Genomic DNA, 27,641 nt, shown 5'->3' with positions numbered 1-27,641 from the left:
CGCAAGCGCAGTTTTTTTTATACAGAGATAATCTAGAGTCGGCCTCAACTGCCATAAATACGAGTATTGTTCAATATCAAGTAAAATTCGAGATTTCTTAAAATTGTTTGCAGTTGCTTTTCGAATAAAACGTCATCTCGACGGATGTTAAAACCCAGGTCAAATCAAATTCCTTTGTTAGAGAAAATTCAGAGATGTTCAAAATTTTAATGTCATTATAAAATCGGATTCGATGATATTATAACGCAATAATAACATTTTTGCAGGTAAGATATTTGTTCTAGTTCTAACAAAACAGGCTATTTTTATGCTAACCGTAATTTGCTGTATTTGAACGCATCATAGAGGGTTTATTACATGTTTGTTGATAAAAATACATATTAATCAGAAGTAATATCCCTTAAAGCCTCAGTACAAGCAGTTCGCCTTTGTACTGCCTATTCTGTGCCATATTTGTGTTTTGTACAATAAAGAGTTTATACATACCTACATACATAGAACCACAAAAATAAATGTAATTAGTTTTATTCATACTATTCATTACGTAGTAATCTCAATTAATACACGCCCACAAACCGCAAACGTCAAATTACTAAATCAATGTAGGTGTTCAGACGAGTCTGCACGAAGCGCCATTTTGGAATTTCGAATGGATATTGTTTTGATTTCATCCTTAAGATGGCGTTCGGATGGCGACTGCGGCCGCATTACTGCTGCGGTCTTGACACGGGCGCTATATCTGTAAATTTGCCTGATAAAATGAGTGACGCTAGCCGCCCGCATTGCTGCCTTGATTACGAGTATGACGTTCAATCCGTCACACATTTTATCAAGGAAATTGACACATACAGCAGCGGCAACGCCACAAGTGTAATGTCGCAACAAAAATGCAGCTGCAGTTGACACCCGAATATCACCTTTATACAATATTCGCCAAATTGAAATTTGATACTAATTAAAAGTCGTCACTTTGCAATGTTTTCTGAGGCTGAAGGAGATTTACCCACGCAGCCGGTGGTAATTGCTTTTTTATAGCTTTGGATGACGTATTAAGTTTTTGGTAATTTGATTTTATTTTTATTAGGTTTTATCGCTGTACTTTTCTTTCCACAGGCAACTAATACTGATCGAAACAATTCTAAAAACCCCAAACTCAAATTAGTTTGCCTTGTTTTATCACAGAGTTCCCATGGCCAATCGGCCACCTCCTTACTCCATCATCAGATCAGCTCAAGTCATCATAATATTACGTTGTCAATCGATTATGAAATTTTTTAGCTCAATCGGAAATCGAGAAGTGGATCAAATATAGCTTGACCCAAACTACTAAACTAACATACTCAGCTTCATCTTTTTCTTTACTTTTTAAATTGTTAGCTTGCTTTTCCTGTATACCTATAAAATTTTCACTCACGCCTTCTTTTCCGAACATTTTTTTCTTCTCTTTCCTTGCCCGTTCTTCTGTCTAAAATATCGTAGGCCTACAAAATACAACCGAAAAAAAACACATTCACTGTCCGGCATTACGGGACAACTACTGTGTCCCATCATCATTACAATTATCTATTTATTGTGTACCTCAACTGTTTCAATTATGTAAAAAACTTTTAATAGCCTTTGAAATGTAAGTGATTAGTGAGTTTATTAAAAATAAACACATCCAGCTGCTGAACACAAATATATGCCGTCCGTGGTTACGGGACTTTCCTCTACAAACTAACAGGGCAAGTTAAATAAAAGCTTGGGCTGGCAGTTTGTATGACAGATTTTGGACTTTATTGCTAAGTCAATAAGGGTCGTAATATATGATTTTACTTTATGCTCTAGAACATAATAAGCAACTTTATGTCCTCTACGTACGAAAAACTCGAACTTTACGAGCATGAGAAGTGAAAAAGTCTTTAATAATATATATCAATACATTTAAGAGAGCATAATATATTACGCGTTGAAATTACTTAGGTACGCTAAAGTAGAAATAAAATTTTCTATCGTTTCAAGAATGTTCAAGTACTTCTTATAAATTGCTGCAACGCCCGCGCCTCTAGGGTCCTATAACGTTAAAATTAACGGGAACTATGTAGAGCCAATGCGGCTGATTCCGTTTTAGGGGTTTTAGGGCATTTCTATTTAAAATTGTACCAAAGATAATTTAAATTTGAAGGACACTTTTTTTTCTCGTATTAGGATCGAAAGAGGTCGTGATTCTGAGTGGAAATAGATAATATAAAAATTCCAAAATCTATAATGCAACTTTATATAGAAATGCCCTTTAACAATTTGATATGGTTTTCATCTCATTTTGATACGACCTTAAATCTTATTATCAGTAGTATTCAGAAAGTATTTGTTTGTTATCTATATATATTACGTACGATATGATCTGTCAGCTGTCAACAGTGACATTTGTGTCGTTTTGCTTCAAACGGGTAAATCAATTCGACCCTCCCAAAAACTCTAAATCTGACAGGCAGGCGTCCGTTCTGTAGCGGTGCGCGGCAACTACTATGGCTAGACACCAAAATTGGTGTGAGCTGCATGTACATACTTGTAGCGACGCGACGAAATCGCGGAGTCAGCCACGCCTGACAATGATCATATCATCAGGTAAAGCCCGGCCAGAAATAGGTAATTTCTGGCCGGGCTATGAGGCGACTTCTGATTGCATTTCAAGAACACAAATTAGCGTGAGTCGTTAATACTTATTGCTGCCCATGGTCATGGTCGTATCAAAATAAGATGAAAAATATATCAAATTGTTAATTTAGAATCAGCCTCCAGGTTATACAGGTGTTTGCTGAAAATGCACTCATGCAATATTAAAGTTATCAGTAGGTAGTTAGGATCCCGTTTTCAGATACGTACTGAGTTGTATAAATCTTTTTTCGCAATGTTACATATTTATTTTATTCGGATAGATTTTCTTTAGGAACCTAGATATACTTTTTAATTTTGTCAATATTCTAATCAGCATTACCTTTTAATATGGATTAACTTTATTTAAGAGGTAGGTACATGATGTTACATCATATTAAAATTGGCATCATATTAAATTTTAACATAGAGGTGTATAATACCTACCTACAAAAAAAAACAGTCTGACGTGAAAACAATATTGTGCATAGCAATTAAATCATATAAACGGGATTCATACTATATGATAATATTATTAACAACACGGCCGTAGCACGGCGTCATTTTTATCACCTGTCACCATGCCTGTCACGTTCTAACAAGTATAGAAGTGCGAAAGTGACAGGCATAGTGACAGGCGATAAAAATGGAACCATGCTGACACCGCTGGTTTATTTAAGGTATCGGAAAAAACAGCATTTTACAATATCTGTACAACTTCAACTCGCTTTTAGTTCGTAAATCGGATCAACTGCTGTACGTACTAATTACCATCAGAATTAAGTGCAGATGCAGATAACAGATAATGCGGCATTCAGATTTAAAAAAAATTGACCTTGACCTTAACAATATTTGCAGTGAATATGTGAGTACCAATAAAGCTAAGCTAATCATGTTCATAGCAATATCAAAACAATATCAAATTTAAGAATTTAATTACCGCTCGTAATCCTGCCTGCCTGTAGGTTTAGTTTCCTTTTAAAAAAGTCATTATTTCTGTAGTAGAATATAAAAAGATTTCTAATAAATATGGATAATATGGACACCTACCATGAATGATGCAAAAGTTTTTTGTCACCAGCCACACCTTTGTTTACAATAATTCCGTGTGTTTAAGAATTCCAGTTTAGGGTGAACTGTACCTATACATGCAAATATCTGGAGTTTGGAAGTTTGGATTATGCAAGATATTTCTCGCTCTTTGAAATTCACTTTGTTAAGTGTAAACGACTTTCGTCCAAAGTTTGTGTGCTTATTTATTACTCGCTATTAAGCTACGCTGGTACTGCCCTCTAACGGCAAAACAGCGTATTCAGATAGGAAATATGTAATAAGATACACTGTTTTGCCGTAATAGGGCATCCGTAGCGCTACGCTCGTAGCATGTAGCATTATAGTGCGCATGAAGCCCTTGGGTTTTTTTCTTTAGTTTTTCGATCAAACGAATATATTATATATCTCCCCATAAGAACTTCCCCATAAATTAACAAAATTACTTAAAATAAAACAAGCAACTTGTTAATAATTCACACCATTCTGTACTTCAGACCGCATTTAACAATATTAAATACATTTTCGACACGTCAGACATGGGGTTCTTGTAGGTTTTGTTAAATAATGAAACTGAAATTTGCTATTTTTTACGGCTCCATTTCGCATTAAATAAGTCGAACGCAGCGTGTTTGATGTCTTCTCCCGCGAAAAACCTGTCTTGAAATTTTACGCGTAAAAACTGTGGTAATTCTTACGCTTTAATGACAAAAAAAGTAGTTAGTGATCTGCTTAACAATGTCGATTTTTCTCTAGGGACCCTTAAGCCAGTAAAGCTAGGCTTTACATCGGCACGGTGCCCTATTACATGCTACCCTTCAGTTACTCCGCGTTCCTCGGGCAGACAGGTCGCGTCGCTCGCCCTCGGAAACATCGCGACTTACCCAGTTTTCGCCCTTCGTGTTTCCCTGCGTGTTTTGTTTTTTTTTGTGATTCAATTAACAGTTAGTTTTGGAGTTATGTTTATTTGGCGCAATTAAAAAAGGTACGTGGGTTTTGGGACTTTTTTGAATTTTTTTAATGGATGTTTGTTGAATTGGTTATTGACAGTTTTTTTCATTGCCTAAATGACAAATACAGTTAGTAACGGCAATTTTTATTTACGTTCATACACTTATAATAGATTAGCCAGACATATATATAGATAACAGATATAGGTTATAGTGTTTTGATATAAGAAAATATATTATACAAAAACTATATATCTACAAAAGTTTTACTTGTCATATACCATGGACGCTGTAAAATTGATATACCCATAACTTATTCAGGGTAACAGAAACTTTTGAATAATATGTGTGACATAAAAAAAATATATACGTATTTTCTAAAACAAACAGGTCTGTCTCACGCATCATATCATATCATAATATCATTTATTCAGTAATAATCCAACAATATGAAACAGGTTTTTTTTACAAAAATAGGTATATAATTATTTTTTAAGCATCCATTAAGCATGATATTTTAATTCTTAATTTTTATTTCAATCAATGTAAACTACATTAAATCAGGGATCGGGTAATTTTTGTATGGGAACGAAACCGGTATTCTTTCGTTCTTTGTTAATTATTTCCTTTCTAATTGGGTATTCTAATACAGTAGAACCTCCATAGCACGAATCTCAAGGGAAACATAAAAAACTTCGTATTAACGAGGTTCCGTCTTATAGAGGGCACCGACTTAGGGAGGTTCTTAAAGGTTTTTGTTCGAGAGGATAAAGAGGTCGAGTTGCTGAGGTAAAACGTATGAAAAATTTGTATTAGAGAGGTATTTATACAAATGCGTAAAGTACGGTCTTATTGTCTTTTTCGAGTTACAGAGGTTGTTTAGTAAATAGCTTCGCAATATAGAGGTGATAAAAGAATACGCCTATTTTTTCGACTTATATAGGTAAACTTTTATTTTATTTTTCGAGTTATGGAGTTAAAAAAAATTCTGTTTAGTCATGAAGGGAAGCGTTGGTTACTTCGTCTTAATGAGGTTAAATATTTCGAGTTATGGACGTTTTGGGCTTTGAACGGAAGGGAATGGCAATTTATTTCGTGTTACCGAGAATTTCGCCCAAGGTTCGAGTTATCGAAGTTCCACTGTAATACGAAGTCGTTACCTAAAACTGAGTCCCACATTTGGAGTAAGTATAAAATAATTCGAAATATATAATATGGTTATTTCGAAGTTTTTGCAAAAAACCGGTTCCGATCCCTGAATAAAATAATATTTTAACATGTTACTTTAGTGAAAGAGCAGTGTCATTTAATACTTAACACAAGTATTCTGATTTATTTTCTACTTACACCAAAAAAAAAAAAAGTTACCTGTCGAACTCTCGGATAACTGACTTCGAACACCATTGGAATATTAAAATTATCTGATATATCTATGACGTTTTGAGAGTTTTGTGCTACTTGGTTTCATGATGAAGGTCCCTAACTCCCTAATAACAAACGTCGACCCACACATTTGCCATTTCTCTAATAAGTACAAAAAAAAACCGGCCAAGTGCGAGTCGGACTCGCGCACCGAGGGTTCAGTACTTTTTAGTATTTGTTGTTATAGCGGCAACAGAAATACACCATCTGTGAAAATTTCAACTGTCTAGCCATCACGATTCATGAGATACAGCCTGGTGACAGACAGACAGACGGACAGCGGAGTCTTAGTAATAGGGTCCCGTTTTTACCCTTTAGGTACGAAACCCTAAAAACCATTGAAAAACACAAGAACATTGAAAAGAACAAACATTTGAAAGAAAAGTTAAAAACCCGCGCGGTGGCCATGTCCTACATCGCAAGTTTCGCGTGGCGTGCCGTATCTTTTGTTTCCTTTTAATTTCCTGGATGTACGACCCCTTCTCCATATAAAAGTAGTCCCCATTTTCTTCTCTGGATTTTGATATGAAAATGTTTTACATAATTTTATGAATATTAACCATAGCTATGCCCCTACGTTTGACTTTTTAAATTTTTATGATTATTGAAAAAATTAGGAGCGAAAAACAGATATCATACAAATTTTTAAATGCTCCTAATTGTAATAATATTTAAAAATTCGGAAAAAGTCATTATCAATAGCTGTGATTAATATACAACAAATTGTGTCATAATGTTTTCAATAATGTTAATATCCAGAGGAAAATGAGGACTACGTTTCTATGAAAAGGCGATTTCGCGCGGGTCCTCCACTTTCGTGACGAAAGTTTCGTCTTAATATACTTTAGTTGTTAACTGTACAATAAATAAATAAATTTATGTGAATACTGCAATATCATTTCTACACATCGCTTTACGTTAAGCGATCAAATCCCGAACGGAAATCCAGAGAGATCTCTATTGGGGAAAGTAAACAGCTAAATCGAAAAAGAATCGGAAATATTATCGGATGAGTAGTATAGATATGAAACACAAATATTATTACAAAATTAATAACTTACCTGTATGTATTGTGGTAAATATGTATATGGTAAACAGATTTGCATATTAGAAATATTGCACATTGGAACTAACCCGTTTATACTTTCATTTTTCGGAACTGTTCAATGTATAGACTTCTAATTAACAAAGTATATTTACTATGGTCCGTAAAATACTAGTAATATTTAAATCAACATAAAAATCCTGCGCTTTTTAAGGTGTCTATCTGATTAACTTACGGTGTAATAACATCATTTTGATAGACTACAGTCCGACAATAAATAATATAAAGTCAAATGTTAAATATTTTTTTCCTTTTTTTATTGTGGGTCGTACCACATTATTACAATCTATAAATTGTATATACAGATGTCAATCACAATCACAATGAAAAAATCAACGATGATCAATCAGATCAACTCTGGTCAACGTGGGACTCGAACCCACATCCTTGGATTGCCGATCCAATGCGTTACCAATTGCGCCAGCTGACCATCCGTCAATCAACGCGAATTTAGTCATTGCAACTGTGATCGTTGATCTTTTTCATTGTGATTGACATCTGTATATACAATTTATAGAATATAAAGTCATTTAGAGCACTACTTAGCCCTTGGCTTACTAACAAACAAGTGCCTAATTGTTATCTTTTGCGATATAAATGACAAGGAAGGTCTATTCTAAAGTTTATTAATTATATTATATTAGGTACACTTTACAAATTTATATTTACATTATAACAGTTTATTAATTAAAATCGACGTTTGAGATAGACCGTTTCATGGATAATTTAATTGAATCTTCGCTTGATTTCCTCTCCTTTTCTCAGAAATTATACATTGACGTTAAAAAAATATTAAGCTAGCAATGTAATTAGAATTATGTTGAATCTATTGGTGTTATTAAAACATGGAGGTGCGGAAAGAAGTTTTATTTATTTGAATTTGGATATTATGTTTTATAATATTCTGTTAATTACCTTTTTACCTTGTTTACCTGGCATCTTAAATTATATATTTGATTTAAACTACCTACAGGCCCATACACCATAGACAAACAAGTCAATAGAATATTTTTTTAAATTACAGTTACTAGAGTGCGACATAAAATAGTAAAAATAAAATAAAATTGAACTAAACAATTTCCATACTAAATTGTTGCCATGTTTAAGCATTTTACGTCAAAAATGTGATAGTTACGTAGGAAGTGACGCCCTCCATATTTTTTTACAATTTCTTGTCGGACTATTATAGTAAGTTGTTTTTATGATATAGTTTGGAGGAAAAAAAGCAGACGTCTCGCCTGATGGTAAGTGATTACCGTCGTCCATGAACACCCACAACACCAGTGGGTTGTAAGTGCGTTGCCGGCCTCTAAGATTTGAGGACGCTCTTTTCTTGAAGGTTTGAAGCAAAGAATATAATAAGATATATAATATTAATTTATTTCTGTAAAAGTATCCTTATTACTAAAACTATTCCTGGCAGTTTTAAGGAAAAAATGGTACCCATTGCTGTAGTATTCGAATTAAAACTTTTCTGCAACAATACGGACGTCAAACATATACACACTTGTGTATACAGTATGTTAAATGACTATATGAGAAATGGGAATATATATATAACTAAATTTCAGTATTTTTTTTTTCAGTGAGGACCATTTTTTTATAATTTTCTAACCTCTTTTTTGTTATATTTTAAAATTATTATTGTCATATCATGCGGCAGCATCTCTTTATGTTCCCTACCACGTTTCTCGTCATAATCAAATACGCTACGTCAAGATCTAGTACAGTGGGACTAGACCTTAATAGTCCTTGAAGGTACTTTAAGTAGGCAGCAAAATTACGTTTGCATTGAAACGTTTGTAGCAGGTTTCCGGAACAACGTGCTACTTCGACCAGTGTACACAGTTGACCAATTAGACATAATTACTAACCTAACTATTAAAGCACCAAGGACTGAAAACTAAATGAGCCCCTAACGCCAGAAACGACGCACTGAAAATGGAGTTTCGAGGTTTACCACACCTACTTTTACAGGGGCGGGCAATCCGGAAAAAGTCGAGTGTAGGTCGAATCGGCCTACTATTATTCGACGATTGTCTTATATTATTAGGTATTGAGGACATCGAGTGGCTGATTGGACATAATTTGTATTTAAAACTGTTCTGTTTATCATAATATGCTATACGATTAAATAAATAAAATTATTTGACTACCGACCGGTCTGGCCTTGTAGTGACCCTGCATATTAAGTTGATGATCCTAGGTTCGAATTCCGGTAAGGGTATTTATTTGTGTGATGAGCACAGATATAATGTCAATTGAGAAATTGGTAAACAACACTAAACTACCCGACATTACCCGACGTCGGAAAAAAAGTAAAATAATGAAATTTAATCGCGTTAGACCCGTTAATGACACTAATTATGTGGAATAGTTTATTTTAGTCAAGATCGCAGTAAGTATGAGGGCACTACCGCTGCTGCTTGCGAAGACCATCGCATCGGGGGGAGCCTTTTGACCGGCACTAGACGTGTTTCGAGTCGAACATTTTTAGGGTTCCGTACCCAAAGGGTAAAAACGGGACCCTATTACTAAGACTCCGCTGTCCGTCTGTCCGTCCGTGCGTATGTCCGTCTGTCCGTTTGTGCGTCTGTTTGTCTGTCACCAGGCTGTATCTCATGAACCGTGATAGCTAGACAGTTGAAATTTTCACAGATGCTGTATTTCTGTTGCCGCTATAACAACAAATGCTAAAAAGTACGGAACCCTCGGTGCGCGAGTCCGACTCGCACTTGGCCAGTTTTTTTAATAAAAAGAAAGTGTTCAAAATAAGTTAATTGGACCCCAACCCAAAGGGTTATTATGTCCAAGGGTTTATTAGCGCAATTGCAATTAGGTTTCTGATAACAATTTGCCCTGTTTTTTTTAAACTCTTGACACACAAATACAGTTAACTTTATTTTGCATTAAATATGGTACAAAAAATGGTCAGACATTATTATACAAAACACATATTTCACCAGCATCTGGCATGCAAAAAACTAAACTTACAACTAAAACTAAGTTTAAATAATCATAGTCAAGGCCTATATTATAATTATCATGCACCTACCCCAGTCAAAAGATGCCATGTAATAGAAGGCCTTTTGTACGAGCCATGCCTTTTAGTTTTCCTTTAAACATTTTCGAAGGCAACTGTTTGATGTCATTATCCAGTCTATTATAATTTTTTATGCTCATACAAAAAGTATTTTTGCTATACAAATTGGCCTAAGGTCAAATTAATGATTTACGATCAACAATTAATTCCATTTAAGTTATTATAACGGGTGTGGCCTGTAACACGAGCAATAAATTAAAACATACATAGATTGTACTCTTCTAACGGTGACACTTTTGTTCAATAACTTTTAAAAATTATGAATATCTATAGACTTCCTAATTTTCATACAAATTAAATATTAGCTTCAATGTAAGTACGCGATTATCATTGCAATTGACGTTGCTTGTCATGCCTTAAGGGGCCCACTGACTATCAGTCCGCCGGACGATATCGGCCTGTCAGTTATTCGGAACTGTCAAATTTTTGTTATAACTGACAGGCCAATATCGTCCGGCGGACTGATAGTCAGTGGGCCCCTTGAAACCTAACAAAATTTGCAATACATTGAATCTTAGAATAAACTTGAAAGGGTACTAAAAATCAAAACACAAGTTTTTTTCAAGTTGCTGAACAAATATTGGTCAGTTTGAGGATTCGAGTACAGCCTACAGTTTATTTATTTGCTCCTGTTACAGGTCACACGCGGTATTACAAAGCTAAGAACATTTCCACAAACAAACACTACAAAATTACTAGGACAAGCCATATGTTAAAATCCGGAAATAGATAACAGCATTTTACACCAATTGTGGAAGGCATGTTGTACCATAAATATTCATGAATGTAACGTAATATATTCAGAAATGCCAACCGAAACTTTTCCAGCAACGCCGGTAGAAGTTCGTGATGCTAGTTACCCTCGGAGTATTCATTTTCATTTCGCATAGGTATGCACTGAGAGCGTAGAACAATCGGTGTTGGTGCAAAAATTCACGTAAATACAATTTCACAATCGATTAATGCTCATGCGGGGCATTCCACAAGAATGTCACTTAAATGCTTTGCCTTCTATAGAGCTACCTCAATCAAAAGCGTCAAGCTCGAAAATATTCTGCCAATTTGATAACCAAGTCATGTAACATTACCAGACCAAAAATCGCAGCATTTTTAGAAGTACTAAAAGAATGTGACATTCTTGTGGAAAGCCTCATTCCCACAATCGCCTCGCAAGAGAACACTGGTACTTAAAAATGCGCTGTGAGCACATGTGAACAAGGTCCAAAATTAAGCACCACACTGTATATATAAATATAACCACCACTTTATTTACTATTTACACTACTACACACTGCTTGAATCGCAAACTAGAGGTAGCATTAGTGCATTGTAGAAGCAATCATGCATTAGTCGCATTACTAATATTACTTTTCGTATGACCCAATTTGGGTAGCTTGATGTTTTCCCTTCAGTTAGATATTGAACGATAAAGAAAGTGAAAATCGCTCTTAGTCACTAACAAAATTCTTGAGCTAGCAACTTGTAAATGCTCTTCAAACAATCAGTTGCAATATGTATGAGTTTTAGTTGGAAAATCAACCGTAAAGGTAAGACTAGAAGGTTCGGAATAGAATGCGATCATGCAGAGTAACGGTTAAAATAGTTCGAGAGGTAAACTTTTCTAATTTTGTTTTTGGGAACAGGTATTCGAATTTCATGATTTCCATCGACCGGACTAACTACAGAGAGAATTAAGAAGACAGAGTGCTCACTCCATACATCGGTTTTGTTACCAAAAAGACCAATATTTTCGTAGTCTCGTAGTCGTTTCATCAGTACTGCTACTCGACACTAGATGTCGAATGTGTCGCGACTTACGAAAAGTGTATTGCTCAACAATTTATAACTAATATTAAAAGCAGAAGGATATGAAAAATAGAGTTTCGGTTACTCTAGTGATAATATTAGCTAAAAATATTACGCTATAAAACCATTGAGTTATTATTACTATAGAGACGACATGCCAGTCAATGAAATTCGTCGAAAAAAAGTCGCAAGCGCCGTAAAATTCATGGCGCTTATGCGTTCAGGTCGCGAGATTCACGCTCCGCTTCTATGGTTTGATGCCAAAACGGCAACAACTCATGGCTCAAAATACTGGTTCTCTGTGCCGGTTCTATACGTTAGTAATAATAGTTCAATGTATAAAACATAGGTTTTGTTATTTAGAATTCTGTACTTACTTAACTATTATGTATACTGTGCTAACTACCTAGGCACTGTATTTAATTAGTACCTATACCTATAGATACCAGGAAGCCAAATTGAATACACATTTTAATATCAAAATGATGTCATTTTCTTATCATAAGCGCGTGTATTTTGCCCGTTCTTGTATAATATGTACCTATTAACGCAAGACGCACTGCTGAATGACAACAAAATTTTTGGCATCAAAATGAAAGTTCAAATTGCCTTCCAGAGCCCGACTGTGCCAGGGTGCGTGACGGTGAGAAACTTCACGTCAGAAGTTTCTTTGAAAATGTCTTGTTTAATATAAAGCAGGGCTGCCAGCCCAAATAATCGAATACGTAGTAGTAGTAGTAGTAGTAGTAGAGCCATTTATTTCAATAAATATTACACTAGTTTACAAAACATGCAGTGGTTTTTGTAAATAGATTTAGTATTAATAATATATTCATAATTTATGCAGTTTAAATTTATACAATTATAAAGATAAGTACTAAATTTCGTTTTAAAATTATTGTTCCATGCATTTTTATAATTTAATTCTATAAGTATAGGTAATTTAATAATTATTGTATTTATTTATTTTATAAATATTTATTGAGATGTCCATTTGTGGACATAGGCCTCCTCCATCGTGTGCCATGTATTTCTGTCTGCGGCAATTCTCGTCCAGGCTACGCCAGCCACGGCCTCGATGTCGTCCCGCCAGCGGCGCCACGGGCGACCCCGTGATCTCTTACCGTCGCGCGGGTACCAATGTAGCATTTGTTCGCTCCAGCGGCCGTCTTTTGTTCGTGCTATGTGCCCGGCCCATCTCCATTTTAGTCGGCAAATTAGTTAGGCGGCATCAGTAATTTTGGTCTTCTTACGGATGTCGACGCTCTTTATTTTATCCAATAATTTGATGCCAAGCATGCTGCGTTCTGCGGTTCTTTGGATACGTGGGACCCATAAAATAACGACTTGTAACTTGTAATAACAGCAAAAGCTTCTTTGTTAAGTCATTTTATTGAAAACAAATAAGCGCTTTTGTTAAGGCTTAGTTACCTACTAAATAGTTTTTTCATTTGGTAGTTGATGGCTTTAAATTGATTAATAGTTTCCAACAATAGGGCATGTGATTGGCAGTTTGTTTGGGATTCCATAATGGAACAGTATTTTCTAATAAAATACCTGTCAGTGACATTAAATTTTCTAGAAGTTACATTATAAGTTATTTTTCTCAACAAAAACTTATTAGACTTTTTCGAAGCTAAATTTAAGAAATGTTTTCTAAATGTACCTAGTCAATGGCTTCGACTTTTTCAAAGCTGAATTTAAGAAATGTTTTCTAAAGTACCTAGTCAATGGTTGCGACAGGTATGTTAAAAATGTTAGTGCATAAACACCCTGCACACCGTATATAAAAAAATACTTATGGTTATTTTTATTTTCATCTATATTAGTTTTTAGTCTTAGGCTACGGTTTTTTTTACAATATTAATACAAAAAATAAAATTCAAAAATTATACAGAAACAATACAGAATGTATCTATAAACATAACATAATAAAAAAACCTAAACTATATTTTATCTATTTGCTTACATTATGACACACAAGGGAACTGATATTACCTGTATGTATTTACAAGTATTTTCGAAGCGACCTAACGCATTAGCTGTCTTTTTACAAGCTTTTATTTAACTTTCCCCGTTAGTACCTACGTATGTACTCGTATGTAAGTTGTTTTGTTACTTAGTTTGCGTTAAATCTTGGAAGCTAAATTTGACCCAATTCCCGATTTCCGAGTGAGCTCAAAATTTGCATACATATAAATTATGTAAGTCGGGTGACAATGCAATATTATGATACCATCGATCGGATCAGCATCCGATGATAGAGACACGAGGTGGCCATAGGAACTCTGATGTAATGAAACAACGTAACCTAATTGTGTTTGGGGTTTTAGAATTTTCTCGATGAGATGAGAGATTAGTTGCCTGTGTTAAAAAAATACAGACAGCGATTAAAGCTTGTACCAGAAATTATATTTTTGGCAAACACTTATTATATATATCTTTGTTGCATGTCCGTCAGTAACAGCAGCATATTTCACCCGCTTTTATCCAAATTGCAAGTAATACGCAAAAGTGAAGTAACTCTGTAAGCTTCTGTTGGTATAAGGCCCCCGTGGGACCTCTAAACCGTACGCAGTCTTCGCGAAAAATATTGTTCGCAGTTTCTTTATCTTCACCGTTTTGAGAGTTCTTATCTCACGATGTTGCGCAGGACACAGTGATTTAATAATGTTATGAGACTTGTGTAAGAGCTATATAGGTAGGTGAACGGAAGTTGCAAAAATATATGATCTGTTTTGTGACATTAGTCGTTTTTTAGGGTTCCGTACGCAAAGGATAAAAACGGGACTCTATTACTAAGACTCCGCTGTCCGTCTGTCCGTCTGTCACCAGGCTGTATCTCATGAACCGTGATAGCTAGACAGTTGAAATTTTCACAGATGATGTATTTCTGTTGCCGCTATAACAACAAATACTAAAAACAGAATAATATAAATATTTAAATGGGGCTCCCATACAACAAACGTGACTTTTTTGCTGTTTTTTTCCGTAATGGTACGGAATCCTTCGTGCGCGAGTCCGACTCGCACTTGGCCGGTTTTTTGGTTAAAGATGAGTTTCAAACAAGTCTAAAATTACATATTTCTTCATACTATAAAATATCGCGTTGGAAAACTGATCAGATAGGCGCTTGACAAAGAAAATGTTGAAAAACTGCCTGCTGCTAACCTACAAATGTTGAAAACAAAATAAAATAAAAAATAAGATTTTAACGAGCCCTTCTTTTTTGTTATTATTTATTTTATATATAACATTAACATTACTCTTTACTATTTATAAGCTATTATATCGCAGAACAGTTAAATTACCGATACGGACTAACGCCTAAGGCTTAAAGTCTTCTAAGTAGATCGTTTGAGACTTTTAGGTACTAAGCACGTACGACCGACGTCAGAACTGACTGTCAAAAGTAGACTGTAATGTTCCACGAACATGTCGAAACAAATACCAAATTATGTATTTACGTACTTAGTATACCACTACGGCTTGTAAGTTACAAAGTAGAAATACGTGTCTCACCAAACTAATAGCAGATCACTTAGATGTCGAAGTCTTAAACTCAAAGTAGATTGTTCTGAACTTCGGCGTACAAGCACAGGGCAGTCTTATAGCGTAAGATGCTAGGTTTAGTTGAGGCAACAACACCCGTTCAGAACTTTATGTTGGGGTGGCAGCAAACCGAACGCGGTAACGGCTTAATGTAACTTGGTTGAATTTAAACATAACATTACATTACCATTACCATTACATTTTTAGGGTTCCGTACCCAAAGGGTAAAAACGGGACCCTATTACTAAGACTCCGCTGTCCGTCTGTCCGTCCGTCTGTCTGTCTGTCCGTCCGTCTATCCGTCTGTCTGTCTGTCTGTCTGTCACCAGGCTGTATCTCATGAACCGTGATAGCTAGACAGTTGAAATTTTCACAGATGATGTATTTCTGGTGCCGCTATAACAACAAATACTAAAAACAGAATAATATAAATATTTTAATGGGGCTCCCATACAACAAACGTGATTTTTTTCCTGTTTTTTTCCGTAATGGTACGGAACCCTTCGTGCGCGAGTCCGACTCGCACTTGGCCGGTTTTTTATTGTTATTATTATAACATCTTTGTAAGCTTCCTTGACGATGTCGTCAGAGAAAAAGTTTATGGTTTCCGACTTTCAATCCGGGAGCCCGATTTTTGAAACTGTTACTGATTTGATCTGTCAGCTGTCAATAGTGCTATTTCTGGTCCAGAAAGAATCGGGCTCCGAAGGTCGCGGGTTAAAATCCTGCCTCGTACCAATGAGTTTTCGTAACTTGTGTACGGGATTGCATTTGATATTTACTACTAGCTAATGTTTTATGTACAACTATATGTATGCACTCACGACGTTTTTGTATGTTTGGATTTGCTGTTTTGTTTTTGTTGTACCCGCGAAGAAACTCGAAGGTGTTTTTGAAGTCCCGTGGGGACTACATAACATGGGTATAGCTCACGCCCTCTCATATGTAAGAGGAGGCCTGTGCCCAGCAGTAACACGTACTTATATCTGTCACGTAGTCTGAATTTTATTATTATTTTATTAATAAACAACAAAACATAAAACCGCCATAATTTAAATCCATCATGTTTTTGATGGACAGTAATTCATAATATGGACAGTTATTTTCTTAATTTAATCTTTACTATCAAAAAGGAAAAAGATCAAGAGGCCACCCGTACGCAAGATGGGCAGATGAAATAGCGGTAACAGCAGGCCGAGGTTGGCTAAACACAGCCAAAGACAGGAAAAAGTGGTATACCTTGGAGGAGGCTTTTACCCGAAGGGGGTACATTTAAGAACAATAAAAAAAACATTTTTTGATTCTAATTATAACTAATTATTCTGCGAAATTAATTTAATTAATGGTAAATTAACTATTTAAGTGTTGAATCAATAATTATAAATGTTAAAAAAAAAAAAAACTTAGTTACATTGAATGTTACATAAAATTATCTACTTCATATTGTTATTAATTATTGTGTTATTACTGTTTTGCATGGACAAATAAAGCTTTATTATTATTATTATTTGTATGTCTTTTCCATATCACGGGACCATGGGGTCCCGGACCTTTGGGAGGCGTACGTGGGGCCGAAGCCAACAGCGCAGAGGCCCTTTAAGACACTTTAATCTAAAAGCAAGGGATACACGTGGCGGATACCATCCCCGAAAGCACAATGTGATACATCCGGAGATGGTCCCCGCCAGGTGCAAAGACTCATGGGGGGGACAAGATGGGGGGAGACTAGCGGACACCTGCCGTGACAATCAGTCTCAAAATTGTGTAAGACAGGTGGTGACTCGCCAACTCATTTAGTGGGCCCTACAACGGCCGCACGCATAGTGCGACAATAGGGCAACACTTCAGAGCGGCTGTAAGGTTGTCGAGAGGTGAGTCTGCGGTAGCCAGATCCCGGTAATCCGTTCAGCAGGCCGCCGGCGTTATGACATTTTACACTTCCAACCTGGAGCATAGGTCCCGCTCTTGCGACTCCACTCTGGCCGGCCAGTCAAGGCAAGCACAGAGGCGAGGGCCAGATGACAGGGCCCTCTGGAATAGGGGTCCGCGGTGTCGCCACTCACCGTCAGCTCGCCACAAGCTGCCCCCGCGGGGTTATTATTATTATTATTTGTATGTCTATTCCATATCACGAGACCATGGGGTCCCGGACCTTTGGAAGGCATACGTGGGGCCGAAGCCAACAGCGCAGAGTTCTTTTAAGACACTTTAATCTAAAAGCAAGGGATACACGTGGCGGATACCATCCTCGAAAGCACAATGTGATACATCCGGAGATGGTCCCCGCCAGGTGCAAAGACTCTATTGCAGTGCAGCACTTTTGTGCTGCGATGGGAACTAAGGTCATGGGCTATTGATTTAAATATTGGATGGACTGGATAATGGGCTATGGGGGGAGACTAGCGGACACCTGCCGTGACAATCAGTCTCAAAATTGTGTAAGACAGGTTGTGACTCGCCAACTCATTTGGTAGTTCAGCTCGCCACAAGCTGCCCCCGCGGGGTTATTATTATTATTATTTAAAAATTAATCACGACAAAAACGAGTCACGAAGTAATTAAATACGAACTACGATTACTTAAGGGTTAACGTCCACATGCAGTATTCTGAAAGGTCAAACTGCAATGAACAATACTTCGGATCCTTTAGTACGCCCAGTAGAAGTTTGACAGACACGGAGCGGTATTGAAACTAATTGGTGCGCGCGAAATAAATAGCAATTGAATACTGCTCACGGGTAATAAAAATCTTCGTTATTTTCCAAATATTTTATTACACAAATACTGTTACTAATTTAAAAACAAATTACACCGCTCGCCTTCGGCAGAAGTATGTCGCCGCCCCATAATTTCCTTCCCAAACACTCCGGCTGTGGAATAAACAGGGCTCTCTGCCAAGGATTTATCAAGGATTTCCAGCAATATACATGTGACAACTGGTAACGTGTGTGCACTCTTAAAATTAAATAAACTAATTGCCACTTATTGGGTTTACATTTTAAGAAGACAAACACGTCTACGTTTTGACATCGTTGAACTCAACCAAAGTGCCCTCGCTCCAATCGGACACGATCCAGAGTCAAGTTCGTTACTCCACCACAGGACTACTACACCGAAGGACATAGGCCTCCCAAGGGACTGCTTTGTCACGTAAGTCATGAAACTTTAAACAGCGTGCTTCGACATACATAATTGAGTTCGAAGTTTAATAGACTCGAATGTTTTTTTTTTTCATTCATTTATTCCTTTATAAAACATAGTTTTACATGTCAAATACAGTATTTCATATTTACAACTACCACCACCGGTAGGTACTTTTTACTTTTTTTGTACTATAATATATTATAAGAAACTGGAGTAGATAAGAAACGTTTTATTAAATATTTAAACTTAAAAAAAAATAATACTTTTCTTAGTCACAGTTATTGCTCTATCATCATCAATGCTGCTTTGCAATATGCTATGCAATAGTTTATAAATAATATAAATATATAAAAAGCAATGAAAACGAGGCACGTTATAAAGACATTTTCTTTTAAAAGGTGGTACCTACTTGTAAAATCTCAACAGTCATCATATTTGTACAGGTTAATTGCGGTAGACATTGCAAACGAACGAATGAAAGAGTGCGATGGCATTTAAATTAATTAATAATTTGCATTTTTCGTTGTTTTCGCGCAATTAATCACACAATGCACCTACAATGCACAATGCCCAATGATTGTATATCCTGCAAACATAATTTAACGCAACATAAACAAATTTTATTCAGTATTTCTACATATTCATTGCACTTATTGTAAACAGGTTTGAATGTTAATGGCGACCATTATGTGTTTTTGATTTATCTCTCTCTCTCTTCTTTATCGTAACCTCATGGCTGAGGGACGTGACGAGTGTGGACACTCTTCACCAGTGCTCTCCAGGCCGCTCTGTCTTGGGCCCAGTGCATGCTAGCCTGCAGTGTGGCGTTTGTCACTGATGTTATTCTGTCCGCCCAACGCGTGGCCATACGTCCATCCCTACGCTTCCTTGCCATGCGGCCAGTAATTATGAGCCTTTCCAGGCTATCTGGCCCTGTCCTGCTCAGATGACCGAAGAAACCAAGTACACGTTGGCAGCAAACAGTGGAAAGCCTCGTTGTTTTGATTTATAATACAATAGATAGCGTTAAAAACGGAATAATTTTAATTATAAACTAAAAAAATTATACAGTCAAAAGTTTATCCATTATCATTTTAATTAACTTTTTTTAAGGTATTCATCTGTTGATGAAATTGTTACTCATCGAAACGATTCTAATGAGCTTAACTTAATAAAGTTTGGTATGTTGTTTAGATACCTATACAGTTTCCATGAAGACATGGTAGCAAATTTTAATCTTATATATTAATCACTTACACCTATGTCTCTTTTAATCGGCTGTAAAAACTGTATCACCGTGTTAATATGTTAAACTTTGAGCATTCATTTTAGTGGCTGTAACTGTCCGGCCTGTGAGAGCAGTAAATATTTGATATCCTGGAAGCGTAGCCAAGGTGACATTCGTTATTGGTTGACGCTAATCAAAGAATAAAAAGTTATCGAATGATAAATACGAACGCAAAATCTCATGGCTTAGCGATTGACGATTGTCACCAGAGGGGCTACCGCGAAATCAGAAATTCGCAAATTGCGGGGATCTTTCTCTTTTACTCCAATGAAGGCGTAATTAGAGTGACAGAGAAAAATTACCGCAATTTGCGAAATTCGATTTTCTGTACTGACCATCGATTAGCTTGACATCTACTTACCACCACATCTCTTCCATGGCAATAAGTTAGTCTTTTTTCCTATACATTTTCTTTTGTGCAGTAAAGTTAAAATAAATAATAACATAAATGAAAAGAAGCAGAGCGGTAAGTATCCTTCGTAATCGGTAGACGGACCAGGTTCCCCAATACATTTTCTGATCAATATATCTTTCAAAACCAGTGGACTAATGTAAAACCACGGGTCTAATTTAAGTGGCAACATCAAAGTCGAGTACAAACTGTATTGTAAACAGATGGACTGACAACTTGCCCAGAAATCTACTAAAAGTTTGCCGTACCTGTTGCCGAAAACTTCGGAACGAAAAAACTTTTGCAACAGTATTTTCTTCTTACTTAAAACAGTTGTTTGACAAGCTATCATGTATGAAATGTGAAATAAGTACCCTGTATATTACTGTTAAGCACGTTGGGTAGGCAAATATTACGAATGAGAATGGAAAATAAGTTACAAACTCCTTTGACAAACTTTTTTAACATTTTATGTATTTTAACCTAGTCTGAAGGACGCCTTCATCTTTACTCTCTTAGGGGTTCTTGTTTGACATATCGGTTTATTTATTATTTTTAAATAGTATAGGATAAATATGGACATGTTTTATTAAACCTATTAATTTACATTATACATATTATAATAATTCGTTTTTGATCTAAAAGGTCTATTTTTTTGCAAACAAGTAGGTACTCTCTACAATGCTTCTGGTAGCTTATACGGCCTCATTTTTATAACATGCGCAAACCGCAAACGGTAGATTACTAAGGCAATCAGTTAAATTATATTCAAGTGATTTGAATTAAAAAACACGGTATTTTTCTTAATGTTTACTCTCTCATTTCTCCCTCTGTCCGTTTCAAAGTTGTATTTCTTATGATATTGGACTTAGGAGGCATACGAGCACACAAATCGCCTAATGGTAACTTCGTCCACAATTGCACGGCTAAAAAACCCTACATCACTAGACATAGTATAAAACAAAGTCGCTTCCTGCTGTCGTGTGTCTCTGTCCCTATGTATGCTTAGATCTTTAAAACTACGCAACGGATTTTGATGCAGTATTTTTTTAATAGATAAAGTGATTCAACAAGAATATAAACATATGTATAATACATAAGAATTGCAATCGTGCGAAGCCGGGGCCGGTCGCTAGTGTAATATAAATGAAAAACTCAACATTGTCTTCCTTCGGTCATGATCTAACACACATTTATGCATGTTTATATGCATTTTTATATACCAACCCAAGCGGACAAAAATATAGATTTTAGATTTAGATTTATTTATTTCATAATATTAAATTACATTATAAATTATTTTAAGCTAATCTATACGAATTTATATTATGATCGTCAACTATTATATACAAATGTCAACATATAAAAATCATCATCAAATATCAATAACAAAATAAATACATCACAAAGTCAAATAAATATTGGGTAATAAATATACAATATCAAATAATACCATGGTTACGAAAAAGATGTCAATATGGCTACTTATACCTAGGTATCTCGTAATGGTCGTCAAATTAAAGTACAAGGCTAATACAATATAAGAATAAGTAAACAATATCATATCATATAATTAATTAACTATTGATAATAATTATTAGACGTCGTTTCCATATATTCTTTTACAGAATATAATGGATTATCCAATAAAAAGGATCTCAATTGGCGTTCAAGTGCTTCGTCAGATGGTTCTGTTCGCAATGTTGCAGGTAGACGCTCATAAAACGTTGGCCCTATCACCCTCGGATTTTTGATCTAATTCATTTGACAAAGATAAACAACTGTCGAAACAGCCAACAAACACGAACTGAAACCATAAAACACTAAGTCGTAAATTGTCTCTGGAAACAACTAAATTGATCACCAACAGCCATAAATTTGAATTCTAAATACCTAGGTGTACCGATTTATCACTCGATATTTCAGTGAGACCCGCTTCGTGAAATTTAGCATTCTCGACTGAACCTACAGATAACTTAATTAATGTCATTACCGGGTCTAACGCGTATAATTTACCAAAATCACAATTGACATTTTGCTGGGACGTCAGTCTTCCGTGACCACAGCTAGTGCAATCTAGCTGAAACGTCGGAAAAAAGGTAAAATAATGAAATTGAATCGCGTTAGACCCGTTAATGACATTAATGTGTACAAAACGCAAGAGTTTAAAGTGTTGGTACTACAGATCACGTGCTGACCACATAGATAGGCGTTCTCATTATAATAGAGTGCGAGAGCTTGTCCTTGTTTCTAAATATATTGAAATTTGTTCAAAGAGCTTCATCAAATATTAATAATCATTTCCGAGTAGGACTGGATTTGCAGGCATCCATAGGCTACGGTGATCAGGCGGTCCATATGCTTGTTTGCCACTAACGGGCTATTTAAAAACTTACATATTAAGTACAGCAAACTGCAAAAGTGCATGCCAACTTTATGAATGGAATTCTTTCATAAAATGGCATTCTTCGACTTTTCCGTGTTTAAATTTCACGCTGTACTATTTTTATAATTTGTTACGTTTGCTATTATATGTATAAACGCTAAATAGCGAACGAGCCCTTTTATGAAGTTCTTCTTCAAATACGGGCCACGCACATGTAACGTACTTATTTAATACAAAAATTTGTTTGTGGAGCTGAACAAACTCGACAAACCACCGGAAACAAACGAAGTTCTTTAATTGGCGGCCCCACCTCGAAAAGGACGGGACCAAATTTATAAAAAGGCTCAATTTCCCGATTCCGTAAAGTTGTGTATCTTCAATCGACTTTTAAAAGAGGAAGTCCCGTTTTCTTTTGATCATTTGTTTTGGGGGTAATTTGGTGTTTTTGAGCATATAATGTTATCGCATTTATTTTGATGTCGGTGTATCGAAGTGAAAAACAAGCAATTAGCTTTTTAGTAGCCCGTCTATCCGAAGTGACAAAGACTAGACCGATTAGATTAGAATCATCTACTCATATATAATTTTTCCTCTGGTTCGTTAAAAGCGGTGACAGTGACACCGTTAAAATGTACTTAACATGGAAAACTTGCATAATGCAGCTATCGCTCTCATTGGCAGGTAATAGGAAAAATACTTCTTTTTTCCCCCGGCTTTTCCTTTGTGAACGCTGCTACGAAATTGTGATTTTTGTTGCAGCCTGTTGTTGTTTGTGTAGGCACCGCGTTAGGCTCTGTGTTAAGAGATAATAAAACTTGTTATCTCCGAATGGGTTGTTTCATGAATTTGAATCACATAAATAGAATGGTAAAAATTGGTTTTTAAACGGCTTGTTCCTGTTTACTTATGGCGGCGTAGCAGTAGCAGAAGTACTCATCGAATAAAGGAAACAATACCTTTTGTTTAACAGATTAAGGTCCGAGCTAAATAAATCATTTCATAAAATTCGTACTATACTGCCCCAATTAAACTACTTACTCTGTATTGGTTCACCTTAATACACCTCAGAAATCAAGTAGCCAGGCCCTCCCATGGGCCCCGATAACTGAGATCGATGTTCCTATTCATCTTGATCAGGTCAGCTATATCGGCAATTTTATTCCTCTGTAAATCTTCTTATTTCCGTAGATTGCTAGAATTTAATTATATCGTTCGACAGTTCTTTTTAATGGGGCTTGAGATCAAGATCTATTTTTTATGTATACACCGTGGTTTTTTTAATTCCGTTAACTTTGGGATATGGTTAACATTTAAAGAAACTAACATAGTTAAGTTTCGAAAAATAAATTATGTATATTTTTTTTCTAAGTATTTAAATGTATGCGAATGTCGATTGTCCGAGATAGTACTTGCATTTAGTAGTAATTGTATAAACTCTTACTAAACACTAATCATTATGTAGGTAAATAGGTCCTAAGGCAATACTCGCTCGTAGAGGCCTTATCAGATAAAAATATATTATTGATTATCTCCGAAATGGAGTTATGTAATTAGTATACCAGTGTCAGTAACTTAATTCAGGAATTCACCATTGAAATTAACGGAAAAAAAAACAGTGTATATTTGTCAAATTTTGGATTTTATTCATTGTCAGTTTTTAGCGGGCGCTATTCTAAACGTATTTCTTTATAATACAGAGAGGCAAAGCCGCCAGTCTCGCTTAATAGGGTGTATTCCGCAGGCTGACTTGTTGGACGGGGTGTTCTTTTTGTAATTGGATTATTTGTATTATTTGTAAGTAGCGGCAAAAAATCTATCATATTCCTATTTTCTTGTAGGCATTCATTCGAAAATTCGTGAAATTAGAGTTTATATCATGTAAACAATGATTGTATCATCATCACGATCATATGTAATATACTTACGTCCCACTACTGCACGTGGCAACATAATTGGGGACTTCACTAACACCAATTAATGTATGTTATAAATATCCAATCTTAGTAACAATAAAACATAGATGAATCGATTTTTCACGCTCGTTAACCCCTGGTTTGAAAATTAAATCGAATCATTATTTTATAATTTAATACCCACCGGGCTACCGCGAAAACTCGGGCAAACTAATTATTTTAAAAATGTTCCCTAGTTTGATTGAATTTTCCTTTTGATACGTATCTATAAATAAAAAATTTCATCGAAATCGCAAGAGCCGTTGTTGAGAAATTACCAAAAAAATATGAAAAAATATGATAGATTATTTTCCGCTACTGTAGTTATATATTTTTATATTCTTTTTGTTTCTTCACAGTATGCTGTAATTAATTATATTTCTAGGTTTAACTTAAGTTTATTTGAATTTGATAATATATAATATTGTCTTAGGTTACCGCGATAGTTACTCATGAAATAAAACTATGAAAACGGATTATATCGCGTATATTGAATTTATAATTCATCCCGACGTTTCGAACTCTTTACAGCGTTCGTGGTCAACGGGTGACTGAGGAAAAATTACAAAATGCAAAAATACCCACATACTAAAATAATGAACAATCATAGACTACAAACTTTAAGGCTGGTTGTACATGCAAAATCGGTTCATAAGGCTAGTTATACACTATAATTATTTTTCAAGTAAAGATATATATTATATACGCGATAAAAAAAAAAAAAAAAAAACTATGCCGGCTCCAACCCTACACCACGGACCCGAGAAGATTTAATTCCCTCCTAAATTGTAGGAGGGCATCCCAATATGGGACAATATGGGAGTTTGTTGCCGGTCCCATATTGGGATACCCTCCTACAATTTAGGAGGGAATTAAATCTTCTCGGGTCCGTGGTGTAGGGTTGGAGCCGGCATAGTTTTTTATCGCGTATATAATATATATCTTTACTTGAAAAATAATTATAGTGTATAACTAGCCTTATGAACCGATTTTGCATGTACAACCAGCCTTAAAGTTTGTAGTCTATGATTGTTCATTATTTTAGTATGTGGGTATTTTTGCATTTTGTAATTTTTCCTCAGTCACCCGTTGACCACGAACGCTGTAAAGAGTTCGAAACGTCGGGATGAATTATAAATTCAATATACGCGATATAATCCGTTTTCATAGTTTTATTTGATAATATATTTAAATTAAACAGAACGTCTCGGCACTGCCGAACAAATTTTCTTACATTCTGCCGTGTCGGTATTTTTAGACTTTCCTTAATTATATAAATTGGACTTAATCAAACGTTTCAAATTGGCTGTCAAATAATATTCCTAATATAGCCCTAGCGGATTCAATATTAATTGGTATTTGAGATCAATTACATCGAAAATCCAATCAAGGAGTGCTTTTACCAGTTCCATATACGTAAAACGCCATTAAAAGGTCCTACTTCTAAAAATTCTAGGATTTTTTTTCTCCAAACATGTAAAGCATGTGCTAGGAAATGTTCGCCTTATTGTTGCAAAAAAAAGTACGGGAAGTTCTTCTTTATGGTCAAACTCAAATTAAAAAAATTCAAATCATTATTGTCCTGTTTTAGCGGACGGGAAGTTATTACTGCATTGTATTTTACCTTTTACAATCTCACTAAGAAAAATCAATGCAAACAGCTAATTATTATTAAGCCGCGTCTACACGGGTCAGCAGTCATGTCGTCATCGTGCGAATACTGCTTAATAAAATCAAAGACTACTTACATAACTTTTATATTTTTTTTAAGGATCCCAGGCGTGCACATACTTGCACAATTAAATTGAATAAACAATATGGAACGAATATTGAATGGCAGTATGAGTTATGCCTTTAACTTTAAAAAAATAATTAGAGGGAAATTGTTTTTGACGTCTTTGATGTAAAGGTTCGATTTGAGTGATGCTTGATGCTTAAATAATGTTTATTTTACCTTATTTCCTCGCATGTTTAAAGAAAAGCACTATATATATACCTCGGCAGGAATAGCAATTCGTGGATTCGTCTTCTTTGTCAGACTCTGCTTCGCATCATCCGAGAAAACCGATAATCATCCATTTCCGGTCATATTTTATTGTGAGTCTAGCTCTTGACAGTAACATGACAAAATTGACGTTATATACATACGTATCGAATAGATTACACTAGCTGTATGGACACAATGATATATAATTCTTACAAATCTCTCAGTTCTGCACCTTTAGGCTTCAAAAACATGAAAAGAAAATTTAAAATTTTGTTTTATAAATACCTCAAAACTCAAACACAAAAGTCATAAAACACAAAACATTACCCCCTACGAGTAATCCCCACCCTGGCCAACCTAATGCTGTAATAATGTTTAATTTAATTGTATTTTATTATGTAATGATGTTCTTTCTGAACAAGATTCTGGTAAGGGTACATGTTTGGTACTTTTGGATTTCTCGCGCGCTTTTGACTGTATAAATATTGCCCTGCTACTCTCAAAACTGCGTTACTATGGAGTAGACTTAAAGTCATTGGCTTGGTTCAAGAGTTATCTTGACGGACGAACACAGTCTGTCAAAATTATAAAAGACAATGGTACAGTCTGTGACGCCAAGCCTTTAACCCGGGGAGTCCCCCAGGGTTCCATACTTGGACCATTGCTATTTATTATTTACAGCGCATACATAATAAAAAGTATTAAATACTGCAAATACCACCTGTACGCGGATGACGTCCAACTGTACTTTTCGACCCGTCCTAGTGATCTAGCGATCTAGAAGATCTGGAAAGTATATCCACTTGGGCTGATAAAAATGGATTATTGCTAAATCCTCTCAAATCTAAATTCACGATATTAGGTCCCAAAG

The 27,641-nt window shown here is 35.5% G+C and overlaps 1 protein-coding gene across 1 annotated transcript in view; it reads left to right on the top strand.

The window, feature by feature from the left end:
• The first annotated feature begins 4,596 nt into the window (after positions 1-4,596).
• LOC134745994 (metabotropic glutamate receptor 2-like) overlaps positions 4,597-27,641 on the top strand; it is a 254,614-nt gene continuing 231,569 nt past the window's right edge. Inside the window, exon 1 of the mRNA XM_063680159.1 lies at positions 4,597-4,669. The gene's annotated coding sequence lies outside the window, so the exon portion shown is untranslated. The remainder of the gene's footprint in view (positions 4,670-27,641) is intronic.

This window comes from Cydia strobilella, chromosome 12 (assembly GCF_947568885.1).
Source record: "Cydia strobilella chromosome 12, ilCydStro3.1, whole genome shotgun sequence".
Lineage (NCBI taxonomy): Eukaryota > Metazoa > Arthropoda > Insecta > Lepidoptera > Tortricidae > Cydia > Cydia strobilella.
Note: the sequence above shows the minus strand (reverse complement) of the source record. Positions and strands in the feature narration are given on the sequence as shown.